Source organism: Canis lupus, chromosome 11 (assembly GCF_048164855.1).
Source record: "Canis lupus baileyi chromosome 11, mCanLup2.hap1, whole genome shotgun sequence".
Classification (NCBI taxonomy): domain Eukaryota; kingdom Metazoa; phylum Chordata; class Mammalia; order Carnivora; family Canidae; genus Canis; species Canis lupus.
In genome coordinates, this window is record NC_132848.1 from 1,352,054 (window position 1) to 1,366,213 (window position 14,160).

At 45.9% G+C, this 14,160-nt stretch overlaps 1 long non-coding RNA gene across 1 annotated transcript in view; it reads left to right on the forward strand.

The window, feature by feature from the left end:
* LOC140642113 (uncharacterized) overlaps nt 1-7,460 on the forward strand; it is a 38,810-nt gene extending 31,350 nt beyond the window's left edge. The window contains exon 4 of the long non-coding RNA XR_012038668.1: nt 5,995-7,460. This is a non-coding gene — a long non-coding RNA (uncharacterized lncRNA). The remainder of the gene's footprint in view (nt 1-5,994) is intronic.
* The last annotated feature ends 6,700 nt before the right edge of the window (nt 7,461-14,160 follow it).

Consider the following 14,160-nt stretch of genomic DNA (forward strand, 5'->3'; position numbering starts at 1 on the left):
TGATGTGATCCCCTAGTACCCTGGGAACATGACCTGAGCCAAAGAAGATGCTCAACCACTGAGGCACCTAGGTGACTAGGTGCAATTCCTAGCTAGCAATTCCTTTGCTAGTTATGGGTCTGTTCACATTTTCTATTTCTTCCTATTTCAGTTTTGCTCATTTGCACATTTCTAGGGATTTGTCCATTTCTTCCAGGTCTCCCAAATTCTTTGCGTATAATTTCATAGTATTCCCTCATAATTGTCTAATTTTTCTGCTGTTGATTGAGATCTCTCTTCTCTCATTTGTGATTTTATTTGTTTAGGTCTTTTCTCTTTTCTCATTGATAAGGCTGGCTATGGTTTGATCCATTTTATTAATTATTTTGAAGAACCAGCTCTTAGATTCGTTATTCCATTCTACTGATTTGTTGTTTCTGTATTGTTTATTTCTGCTCTCATCTTTATTTTTTCCCTTCTTCTGTAGGCTTTAGGCTTTGTTTGCTATTCGTTTACCAGCTCCTTTAGGTATCGGGTTAGGTTGTGTTTTGGAGACTTCTTGTTTCTTGAGGTAGGCCTGTATTGCTTTGTACTTCCCAGTTAGGACTGCCTTTGCTAAATCCCAGAGTTTTGGAGAAACATGTTTACATTTTCATTTGTTTTAAATTTCCTCTTTAATTTCCTGGTTGCTCCATTCATTCTCTAGTAGGATGTTCATAATCTCCACGTATTTTTGGTCTGTCCAATTTTTTTTCTTACTGTTGGCTTCAAATCTTATAGCGTCGTGGTCCGAAAATGTACAGCGTGTGATATCAACCTTCTTGTACCTGTTGAGGGCTGATTTGTGGGCCATGATTTGATCTGTTCTGGAGAATGTCCCATGTGCACTTGAAAGGAATGTGTATTCTGCTTTAGGAAAAAATATTCAGACTATATGTGTTGAGTCCCTGTGGTCCAGTGTGTCAAGGCTATTGTTCACCTGTTGGTTTTCTGCATAGACGATCGGTCCATTACCATAAGTGGGTGTTAAAATCCCCTGTCATTGTATTATTATCAGTGAGTTCCTGTACGTTTGTTGTTAATTGGTTTTTATATTTAGGTACTCCCAGGTTGGCAGCATAAATATTTATTTGTTGGATCTTTGTTTTAAATAAATTTATTTTTTATTGGTGTTGAATTTACCAACATACCGAATAACACCCAGTGCTCATCCCATAAAGTGTCCCCCTCAGTGCCCATCACCCATTCACCCCCACTTCCCGCCCTCCTCCTCTTCTAGCACCCCTAGTTCATTTCTCAGAGTTAGGAGTCTTTATGTTCTCTCTCCCTCTCTGATATTTCCTACACAATTCTTCTCCATTCCCTTATATTCCCCTTCACTGTTATTTATATTCACCAAATGAATGAGAACATACACTGTTTGTCCTTTTCCGATTGACTTACTTCACTCAGCATAATACCTTCCAGTTCCATCCATGTTGAATTAAATGGTGGGTATCTGTCATTTCTAATGGCTGAGTAATATTCCATTGTATACATAAACCACATCTTCTTTATCCATTCAATTTTCAATGGACACCGAGGCTCCTTCCACAGTTTGGTTATTGTGGACATTCCTAATATAAACATCGAGGTGCCGGTGTCCCGGCATTTCATTGTATCTGAATCTTTGGGGTAAATCCCCAACAGTGCAATTTCTGGGTCGTTGTGCCATTCTATTTTTATCTCATTGAGGAACCTCCACAGAGTTTTCCAGAGTGGCTACACCAGTTCACATTCCCACCAACAGTGGTTTCTATATTTAGGTACTCCCATGTTGGCAGCATAAATATTTTGTTGTTTGATCATGATAGAGAGTCTTTTTAATTATGAAATAATGCCCTTCTTCATCTCTTCTTACAGTATTTGTTCTTTCTTTTTTGAAATTTAAAATATTTATTTATTTATTCATGAGAATTACACAGAGAAGCAGAGGAAGGAACATAGAGTGAGAGGCAGGCTCCCCAAAGGGAGGCTGATGTGGGACTTGATCCTGGGATCCCAGAATCACACCCTGAGCCGAAGGCAGATGCTCAACCACTGAGCCACCAGGTGTCCCCCAGGGTTTGGTTTCAAATCTCATTTGTCTGATATAAGTATGGGTCCTCCATCTTTCTTTTGATATCCATTAGCGTCATAGATTCTTTTCTATCCGCTGACTTTCAATCTGTTGGTGTCTATAGGTCTAAGGTGAGCATCTTGTAGGCAGCGTACAGATGGATGTTGTTTTTTTAATAATAATTTTCTTTATGATAGTGTGAGAGAGAGCAAGAGAGAGAGAGAGAGAGGGGCAGAAAATTAGGCAGAGAGAGAAACAGGCTCCCCACCAGGAGCCCAATATGGGACTCATTCCAAGACTCCAGGATCACACCCTGATTCAAAGGCAGAGGCTCAACCCCTGAGCCACCCAGACATCCCGGATCCTGTTTTTTAAGCCCCTCTGATACCATATATCTTTTTATTGGAGGATTTAGTCTATCAGCATTCAGAGTGATTATTCAAAGATATGAACTTTGTGCATTTGTGTTACCGGAAGAGTTGGTGTTTCTGGTGATGTTCTCTGGGCCTTTCTCGTCTTTGTTGCTTTTGGTCTCTTTTTTTCCCCCACTAGAAGAGTCCATCTTAAAATTCCGTACTGGACTGGTTAATTGGTCATGAACTCCTTTATATGTTGCCTGTCTGGGTTAATCTTTCTCCCTCCTTCTCTCCTGTATGACACCCTTGCTGAAGAAAGAATTCATACAAATTGGACTCCAATAAAAAGAAATTTAAAAACATAAAATAAATTTTTGTTATTATGATTGAGGAAAATGGCATTTAGGAGGAAAAGCAGAAGCTGAAAGAGAGGAGGAAAGATTTCACCCTCCGTAGCCTTCATAGGGACCTGGTTTCCTTTCCTAGGAGGGCCCCCCGCCTCCGGAGGATGCTTCCTGCCCCTCTGTCCTCCTTTTTGGAACACAGCAAAGACATCTCTGTACCTCCAACACCTCTGCAGTCATGGCTTATAGCGTTTTCCAAATATCCTATTGGGGACAACATTGTAGTGTATGTAACCATCTAGCTGCTGTTTGACAACATTGGGGGGATTCCGACTTTTGTGGTTTTGAGCTGCGTGTGTGTCTATCACATGCAGCTATCCCGTGCAGCCATCAGATCCTCTGGCTGTGTCACCCAAAACCCCGAAATGGTTGGCAGAACATCATTTCTTGTGCTGGCGCTGGGCGGCTAGCTGGGCTCTCCTGGCCATGCTGGGGCTCACTCGTGCAGGAACTTTCAGCTGGAGGGTCAGCAGAGCTAGAAGTTCTGGCTCAGCCACATTCCCATGTACAGCAGTGGGTCCGGCCTCCCCTAGAAGGCACGTGGGGAGGTCAGCTGTGTGTGCCTGGAGGTGCCCCAGCAGGGGCTGGTTGGCGCCTAGGTGGTGCTCCCTCCTCCTTTCTGGGGTCTCTCCATGCCCCGTGCACATAGTTCTGGGAGACACAGAAATGGGTTGGCTCTGAATTTTCACACCACAACACTTTATTGACTTTCTACAGCAAAGGCTCAGAGCCATGATTTCGTGCCTTCCCCTGGGGAAGGAGACCTTTCTGTCCTTTAAGGGGGGGCAAGAATCACACGGGGGGGGGTGGGCTGGTGCTGGAGTCCCCCACCTGGGAGAATGTGTAGACTCCGGGTGGGGGCAAGTATCCTGAGGTTTCACCCTGATTGACGGTTCTGAGGACAGCAGAGCTGACATGGACCTGTCGCTCATGGCCTCCTGCTCTGGGTCCCCGCAGGGCATCAGGACCCCGGCTTCAGGCTCTCTGGGGCTGGAGCACCTGGAGGAGTCTGCCTCCTGGTGTGGGTGTGGGTGGGCCCCACCGGCTTACCCCTCCTCTCCCCACACTTGTATGTCCTGGGATCCCCAGGGCTGCCCTAGATCAGCGACCTGGATCTGTGGGGCACGCCCAGGGCCCAGGAGGCCACATCCAGCTCTGAGAGGGCTCACTCAGCCCAGGGCCAGAATCCAGGGCTGGCCAGGGCCATGGGGGCCTGATTCCATTAGTCTTTGAGTTGGGACTGGTGTGGGCTCAAATCAACCCAGCCCCAAGAGCCTGGGCCCAAGTCAGCCCAGGTCCCTCTGGGTTAGGGGCTGGTGTCCTGTGCAGGTTGTGCCGCCCTCCTGGAGGAAGAGTAGGAGGAGGCAGGGCACAGTGCTTCCTCTGCTCCATGCACCTGCATCCACCCTGTCGGGGGCTCCCTGTCTTTCCTCCTCCCTGCAACCCCTGGACACTCTATGGGATACCGGGCTTCTGATGGTAGCAGGCTGTCCAGAGAACCATGGGGAGGCTGACCATGTCCCACAGGGGGCAGCTGCACCGGGTCCTTGCTGAGGGGTGATGGTGTGTGAGTGGATGGTGTGGGGGCAGGGGTATGATGGTGGTGGATTGAGGGGGATGATGTAGGGGGGATGGTGTTGGGGTATAGTGTGGGTGGGGTTTGTGTGGGGGTGTGTGGGTTTGAGGGGGATGGTGTAGGGGGGATGCCATGAGGGATAATGATGTAGGGGGTTAGTGTGTGGGTGGGGAATGAAGGGGATGGCGTGGGGGGCCTGCAGACACAGGGCATCCCCTTTCTCTAAGATGCACACCGAGACATTTACAGATAAAGGCGACCACAGTCTTAGGTTTATTGTGACACCTGCCTCAGGGGCCCCGTGTGGTCAGTTCAGGGCCCTGGCTGGACTGGGCACATTATCTGGGGGTCATCATACTATGTATGTTTACAAATTGCAAGTTGTCTCAAATTAAATGCATAGAATTTCGAAATATATAAAGCACCGAGGGTGGGTGTCACTCTGACCCTTCAGACCCTCATCGGATCAATGTGTGTCCTCCTCCAGTCACAGCCATGCAACCTGCCCCCAGGTCCCCTTAATGCCCCCCATGGCCCCCACCCAGGCACCTGGTTTTCAGGGTGCCATCCGTCACCCCTTTGGGGATCAGCTCACATGGCAACCCCTGGAGGCCCCATCCTAGTGGCCTCCTCATCCCTGAGACACCAGGGGTAGAGACACGGAGGTCATCCCCAGCACCCTAACATGCCGCTGTGTTTTGTTGGCTGCTGTTCTTCCCCTGGCCTCAGAAGCCCCATGTTCCCTTCCCAGAAGCCACCAGTCCTCCCCCGGGTCCCAATCCCCCCTGGCCCCTCAGCCTCACCCTACCCCGTAGTAGTCCCAAAACATGATGTGACTGCTGAACATCATGTTGATGTCCAGGTCCACCTGCTTGATGTCCCTGGAGGAGACCAGGGCCTCTTATTTCATTTCCTGTGTGAATACCATGGAGGAGGAGCCAGCATCAGGGACTCAGACCCCGACATGTCACCAGGTGCCATCCTGGGCAGGGAGCTCAGGGGCCACCATGGGATTGTGTCCTGCCGAATCCTCCTTCCTTCCCCTGGGAAGCTGGGGACGGCGGGAGTGCCCAGCATGCCCATGGACCTGTGTGAGGGCCTGTGCCCAGCTGTTGTGGGCGGGGAGGTGACTGAGGGTCAGCCTGGGTGGGAGGGGACAGGGGGTCAGTCCAGGTGGGAAGGGGACATGGGGGTATTGTGCACAAGATGGCGAATCCGAAAAACCACTAAGGAGCCGACACTGATGCAAACAAACGAGGGGTGTTTTACAAACTGGAGCATGGGTCCAAGTATACCCCACAGAGTAGAGCAGGGAGTTGGACCCCGAGGACGGTTTTAACTTACTTTTAAGGGCCTGGTCTCGGGGACCTCCAGAAGGGCTGGAGCAATTCCTCAAGTTCTGTTCACTTTTTGATATGGGGCCTTCAAGGGCATTGAGCACTCTTCTCATTCTAAAAGGGCTTCCAGCCCTTGGATTCGGCTCAGTTTTTATTCTATTCTGGGGCATTCTGGATTTTAAGCTGTAAATTTTTGTTTTTTTCCTGTATCTGAAGGAATGTAAATTTCAGCTCTTCTTCACAGGGGCCTGGGATTGCTGTACGTGTGCAAATGCTGAACTTAAAGTGGAATGGCCGTAATGTTCTCGGCCTCCACACGTCCCGTCCCATACTCTCTAGCTCCTGCCGCCCTCCCTGGAGCTCCTAAGAGAGCAATTGCAAATGACCTCAGCGTGGCAGCCTGTGTTGGGGGACAAGCCCTGGGATTTGCGATCAGGAAGACCTGGAGATCGGCGTATCAGCTATGCAGCGTGATTTGATGCTGCAGACTCTTATTCCCTAAGGCTATCTTGACAACTGACTTTGTACATAGAAAAGTTCTCCTTTGCCTTTAAAAGATGAGGAGCAAGTCAAAGCGTTTTTTCTCTGCTCATCTGATTGCTCAGATTCCAATCTGAGACGTATTGACTGTTAATATGGAGAATGTACTATCCGTAGTAGTATTGTTAAAATATTCTGACACTAGTAATTCAGAGGGATGTGGCTTTCTCAACTATTTCTTCACAGCTCAGTCACTCATCAGAAAATGCATCTTTATGGATTTGGAAATAACTGAGAGACATTATTACCAATGGTCCTATTATTATGTGAAGGATTCTTCCCTGAAATTCTTCCCCTGTTTCAACTGACACTGAAACACTGTGAACTCTTTGGAAGACAAATGTCAAGGAGATAAATGTTATGCCTTGCTAATTTTAAATGCACTTGCAATATGGTGTCTATTATAATAGAAGTTTTTTAATCTGATTTTTGCTATTTATTATCCTTTCCTGCTTTTCAGGTTGAGAAGGCATTGTACGTGTTCATAAGTGTTTTTCTTTCCTTCTGATATAAAATTTTTACTTTGTTCCCAATGAAGGAACTCTCTAAGAATAAGGCAAAAGTTACTTCAACTATTCTTGAAATGTCTCCACACTTGGAGCCTGATTTATTTAACTCAATTTTCAAAATAAATCTTATTTATTGAAATAAAAACAAAGATTTATAGGGAAATTGAGAAGATAGTAAGAGAATTCTCATTGACTTGCACTCAATTTTTCCAATTATTGATATATTAGTATGGTTCAAATATTAGCTAATGAATCAATATTAAAATATTTGCATTAACCAAGGACAATGCTTTATTCAGATTTCCATAGTTTTTGCTAAGTTACCATTCCTCATATCACACTCCATTTGTCCTCATGTTTTCTTAGGCTCCTCTGGATTGTGACAGTCTTTCAGCCTTTCCTTGTTGTTGTTGAACTGGAATGCTTTGAGAAGTAGAGTATTTTGTACAATTTCCCTCAGTTGGGACATGTCTGTTGTTTATCTCATGATTGAACCGTTTTTGTGGATTATATACAGAGATATACTGCTTTTTTATTATATCATATAAAGGATAGATACTATCAACATAATTTATCAGTCTTGGTATCCATCTGATCATCTTGCTGATGTAGTGTTTGTCAGCTTTCTCCATAGTAAAGTGATTCTTTATTGTTATTGTTATTATTATTATTAATATTATATTATCATTATTTTTTAAGTTTTTCATAATATATTTTGTAGAAGGAAGTTACTATGTGTATTGCACACATAAGAGTGGGAAGCTATTCTCATGAACTTGAGGGTGGAATGTCTGCACAAATTGTTTGAAATTCTTCTACATGGGAGATTTCTCTTCATTCTGGGTTTGTTTGTGTCTTTTTCAAAGACGCTATTTAATTGAGAGAGAGAGGAGAGAAAAACCATGAGCGAGAGGGGCAGAGGGAGAAGGAGAAGCAGGTTCCCTGCTGAGCAGGGAGTCTTCCTTGGGACCTGGATCATGCTCTGAGCCTAAGTCAGAAGCTTAACTGACTGAGCCACCCAGGTGCCACTTTTTCTTCCTTCTTTTTTTTTCTTAATAATAAATTTATTTTTGTGTGTGTGTTCAATTTGCCCACATACAGAATAACACCCAGAGTTCATCCCATCAAGTGCCCTCCTCAGTGCCCATCACACATTCACCCCCACCCCAGCCCTCCTCCCCTACCATCACCCCTAGTTCGTTTCCCAGAGTTAGGAGTCTTTATGTTCTGTCTCCCTTTCTGATATTTCCCACACATTCCTTCTCCCTTCCCTTATATTCCCTTTCACTATTATTTATATTCCCCAAGTGAATGAGAACATACAATGTTTGTCCTTCTCCGATTGAGTTACTTCACTCAGCATAATACCGTCCAGTTACATCCACCTTGAAGCAAATGGTGGGTATTTGTCATTTATAATGGCTGATCAAGGCCCACCTTTTCTCTCTCTTCATCTTCTGAGTCTCCTATGATATGAATCTTATTGCTTTAATAAGTGGCTGAGTTCCCTATGTCTGCCTCTGTGGTCCATAACCTTCCTTGTTTTTAAGGCTTCCACTTGGGACTGCATCTCAGTTATAGCATTTTTAACGTTGGCTTGACTAGATTTTAGTTCTTTTATTTCTGCAGTAAGGGATTCTCTAGTTTTCTTCTGTGCTCTTTTTCCAGCCCAGCAGCTATCTTTATAATCATTGTTTTAAACTGTATTTAGACATCATATATGTGAATGGATGAACTTCCTGGCTGTGAGTACTACCTCATGTTATTTTATGAAGGTGAATTTCTCCATCTCATTATTTTTTCCAAAAAAGAAAGAAGGAAGAAAAAGAAAAACCAAGAAAAACAATAAATTTGCCCTCCTAAAAGAACACCACATTATTTTGGCCTGCTTGTTAAAAGATTCTAAATCCCAAAATAAGAAACACAATTAAAGTACCATGAAACTAAACATAAGAAATATATAAGGTACATACATAAAATTTAAAATAAGGCAATTTATAAACTAGAATCAAAGAAAATACATGAAAATAAAGCACAAAGTACAAAGGAAGCTAGACCCTACTTTCCAGGCAGAGCTGAAGCTTTACAGCCTCTGCGGTCCAACAACGTTGGCAGCAAGTGATCTGTGCGGGGTCTGGGAATGGCCCATGGCACTGATTGTCAGGTGCACATCTGCCTGGGAGATGCACCTGTGGGGTCAGAGGTGGGGTGGGATTCAGCGCCTCTGGCCTCCAGCGGGTGGCACTGTGCTGCTCCCTGAGACTCCGTGCTAATGGGAGGGATGCGGGTGGGGACGCTGGGTCCTCTAGCTCTGGGGCTGAGCATCCCGCCCCCCAGTCTGCAGGCCCACCACAGAAGAGCTGCCAAGCCCCCGGGTCTCTGCTACTTCTCTCAGAATCCTGCTTTCACTCTGCCCTCATGCGAGTTTCTTTTGGTTTTGTTTTTTATCTCAGTCTGTTGTGCCCAAGATTGCGAATTCGAGAAACCACTGAGAAGCCGACACGAATGCAAACACATGAGGGTTTATTTACAAGATCAAGCTAGTGTCCTAGTATACCCGACTGAGTGGAGCAGGGACTTGGACCCCGATGTGGGTTTTTGCTTAGTTTTAAGGGCTGGTCTTGGGGACCTCCAGAAGGGCTGGAGCAATTCCTCAAGTTCTGTTTACATTTTGATATGGGGCCTTCAAGGGCATTGAGCTCTGTTCTCATTCTAATAGGGCCTTCCTGTCCTTGTCCTGGGCTCCGTTTTGATTCTATTGTGGGTATTTCTAGGACATTAAACTGTAAACAGCAAAGGTTCCACACCTGGAAGTGGGACGTACACAGTCCCTATATGCTGAAGATGCGGTGCTAGAAGAAGGAAACCCGAGAGCCTCCACCAAAACCTGTTAGAAATAAGGAGTGAGTTCAGTAAAGTCACGGACACAAACTGACCCTACAGAGCAGAGTAGCCTTGCTGTGTCCCGACAATGAGCACTCAGGAAAAAAATGAAGTATGTGACTCCCTTCTCAGGAGCATCAAGGAGAATTAATAATGAGACTGAACCAAAGGAGCACAAGACTTCTGCACTGAGCCATACCAGGCTCTGGGAGGCCGTCCTGGGCTTGTGGGGTGAGAGCCTCATCTTGTGAAAATGTCCGCAGTTCCTGAATCCATCCTCAGATTCAATGTCATTCCTATCAAAATCATGGTGGCAGATCTTCAAAATAGTAAAAAAAAAAAAACCCATAACATCCATCCGCCCCCACAAATGACCCCGGACAGCAAATCAGTATTGGAGAAGCAGGAGAGAGCAGAACGCAGCACTTTCCTATTTCAAATGATGTCACAGAGACAGAGGATAAAGCAGTGTGGTTCTTGGGCCCCCAGCTGGCTCTGTTGGTTAAGCATCCGACTCCTGACCTCACCTCCGGTCCTGATCTCAGGGGTCATGAGTTCTAGCCCTGGGCTGGGCCATGGATGAGGCATGGAGCCTATTTAGACAAACCAGACCCACGGTGGGTGGTCCCGGTATAAGCTGAATGAGCAAAACTGAGAGTCTAGAAGGAAATGTGCTCTGATACAAATGATTTTTTAACTTAATTTAATTTAAACCCAATTAATTAATGTATAGTGTATTATACTTTCAGAGGAAGAATTCAGGGATTCACCAGTTGGAGATAACAGCAGTGCTCATGACATCACGTGCCCTCCTTCATGCCGGTCCCCTGTTATCCCCAACCTCCAGTGGCCCTCAGTTTGTTTCCTTTCATTAAGAGTCTGTATTTCCTGCATCTGTTTTTATCATATTTGTTTTTCCTTCCCTTTACAGTTGTTATCTGCTTTGCTTCTTTAATTCCACCTATGAATGACACCACACGGTCATTCTCTTTCCCGACTGATTTATTTCACTTAACATGATCCTTCTAGTTCTATCCACATCATTGCAAATGGCAAGATTTCCTTCTCTTTGATACCTGAGTACCATTCCTCTCTCTATGACCATCATCTATCTCCCGTCCTCTTTATCCATCATCTGTCCGAGGGCACCAAGGCTCCTCCCACAGTGTGGCTACTGTGGACCCGGCTGCAGTGGAAATTGGGGTGCAGGTGTCCCGAGTCTCACTGCATCTGTATCTTCGGTGTGAGCTCCAGGCCGTTCACCTGCTGGTCGCAGGGCAGCTCTATTTGTAACATCCTGAGGAGCCTCCACACTGTACAGGGCGGCTACACTAGCCCGCAGTCCCACCCACAGTGGAAGAGGGTTGAGTGAGTTTTGCAGGACGTGGTAAAAGTCTGGTCTACATTTCATTTCATGTCCTGTGGCTGCAATTCCTTGTCCTTAAGTATTTCTGGGGAATCCGGGTGTTGGGCTCCATTTCAGTGAGATATTTCCGAAGCTAACCGGCCACAGCTGGAACCTGGATGAGGCAGGTGTGGCCTCTGGAGCACCCGACTCTTCCTGCATGGCCTCCTGCAGCGCCTGAGCATCCCGCAGGGGGCGCCCGACCCCAGGCCCCACCCAGGTGTGCACATGTGCAGTAGGCCTCCTCTGCCTTCACTAACAGGAGCCAGCCTGTGCTGGGGAGGCCTGAGGAGGACATGGGGACGAGTCTACGCTGATGAATCCCAGCCTCCTCAGGACCCGCGGGAATTCTCATGAGGAAATTGGGCCGCGTTCATGCTGACAGGAGCCCTGGTCTCCTCAGGACCAGCAGTGAGGTTCAGGAAGATGTGGGCCCGCATCACGCTGCCAGGAGGCCTGGGCCGCCTCAGGTCCTGCGGGGAGGCTTCAGGAAATTGTGGGCCCGCATCTATGCTGACAGGAGCCCCTGAGCTGCTTCAGGACCCACGGGGACACTTCAGGAAGATGTGGCACCGCTTCCACTCTGGTAGGAGCTCCAGGCCCCCTCCGAACATAAGTTGAGGCTTCTGGAAGCTGGGTGCCACATTCACAGTGACAGGACCCCCATCATCCTCAGCACCTGCACTTTGGCTTTGGGACATATGGGGATGTGTCTATGCTGATAGGAGCCCTTCCTCAGGACTTGCCGTGAGTTTTCTGGGGGACGTGGGGCCATGATCAGGCTGACAGGACCCCCGGCCTCCTAAGGACCTGCTGTGAGGGTTCCAGAGGATGTGAGGCATAGTCCACAGTGATAGGAGACCCAGCGTCCTCAGGACCTGCTGACTATGACTAAGGAACATGTGGGGCCACGTCCGCACTCACATGAGCCTGGATTACTCAGGACCCCGTGGAGGACTCTGGAGGCGCCATTGGGGGCCACGTCCATATCAGAAGGGACTACTCACAACCATAGGGTAAGTGAATGGGTAGAATAAATGGTAGGTTCAGGGGAGGGGAGGCAGTTGGTGGTTAGGCTTAGGTTAGATGTTAGGAGTTATGATTATGCTTATGGTTACAGATTAGAGGTTAGGTGAGGCATAAGTGTAAGGGTCAGTAGTTAAGAGTTAGGATGGGGGTTAGGGTTAGGGACAGGATTTAGAGTTAGGGTTAGGGTTTAGACTTTAGGGATTAGGGCAGGAGGTTTGGAGTTGGGGTTAGGGTTATGGTTAGAGTTAGGGTTGAGCTTAGGTTTGCATTTAAGGTTAGGGGTTAGGGTGTGAGTTAGGGTGAGGGTTAAGGGTTAGGGGTTAGAGTTAAAGAAGGGCTAGGTTTAGGGTTAGGGCGAGGGTTAGGGTTAGGGTTAGGATAGGGATTAGGGCTAGGGTTAGGGTTAGTGTTTGGTTATGGGTTAGGTTTAGGTTCAGGTCAGGGTCAGGGTACGGATTTGGAAAAGGGTAAGAGATACGGTTAGGGAGTGGGTTAGGGGTTAGTTTTAGGGTACGGGTTAGGGTACAGTTTGGGTATGAGATAGGATTAGTATTAGAGTGTTAGGGTTAGGGTACTGGTTAAGGTTAGGAATAGTATTTGAGTATATTAAGTTAAGGTTAGGGTTAGAGGGTAGGCTTAGGTTTAGATTTAAGTTAGGGGTCAGGCTTAAGGGTTTAGAATAGGTTTAGGAGTTAGGGTGAGGGTTGGCATGAAGGTTTAGTGAATGTGTTTTGGTCTTGGGGTTTGTGTTTGGTTTTTGATTAGTGATGGGTCTTGTTTCAGTTCTGCTCGTTTGCACATTTCTAGGGATTTGTCCATTTCTTCCAGGTCTTCCAGTTTGTTTGCATATAATTTCATAGTATTCCCTTATAATTGTCTAATTTTGCTGGTGTTGATTGTGATCTCTCTTCTCTCATCTTTTATTTTATTTATTTAGGTCTTTTCTCTTTTCTCATTGATAAAGCTGGCTAGGACTTGATCCATTTTATTAATTATTTTGAAGAAACAGCTCTTAATTTCGTTATTCCATTCTACTGTTTTGTTGTTTCTGTATTGTTTATTTCTGCTCTCATCATTATTTTTTCCCTTCTTCTGTAGTCTTTAGGCTTTGTTTGCTATTTCTTTTCCAGCTCCTTTAGGTGTAGGGTTAGGTTGTGTATTGGAGACTTCTTAATTCTTGAGGTAGTCCTGTATTGCTATGTATTTCCCTCTTAGGACTGCCTTTGCTACATCCCAGAATTTTGGAAAAACATATTTTCATTTTCATTTGTTTTAAATTTCCTGTTTAATTTCCTGGTTGATCCATTCATTCTCTAGTAGGATGTTCATAATCTCCATGTATTTTTGGTCTGTCCAATTTTTTTTCTTACTGTCAACATCGAGTTTCATAGCATCGTGTTCCGAAAATGTACAGCATGTTATATCAACCTTCTTGTACCTGTTGTACCTGTTGAGGGCTGATTTGTGGCCCATGATATGATCTGTTCTGGAGAATGTCCCATGTGCACGTGAAAGGAATGTGTATTCTGCTTTAGAAAGAAATGTTCAGACTATATCTGTTGAGTCCCTGTGGTCCAGTGTGTCAAGGCTGTTGTTCCCCTGTTGATTTTCTGCATAGACGATCGGTCCATTGCCATAAGTGGGTGTTAAACCCCTGTCATTGTATTATTATCAGTGAGTTCCTGTATGTTTGTTGTTAATTCGTTTCTATATTTAGGTACTCCCATGTTGCAGCATAAATATTTAGTTGTTGGATCTTTTTTTTAAAAATAAATTTATTTTGTATTGATGTTGAATTGACCAACATTCCGAATAACACCCAGTGCTCATCCCATCAAGTGTCCCCCTCAGTGCCCATCACCCATTCACCCACACTTCCGCCCTCCTCCCCTCCCAGGCCGCCTAGTTCGTTTCCCAGAGTTAGGAGTCTTTATGTTCTGTCTCCCTTTCTGATAATTCCTACACAATTCTTCTCCATTCCCTTATATTCCCTTTCAGTATTATTTATATTCACCAAATGAATGAGAACACACACTGTCCTTCT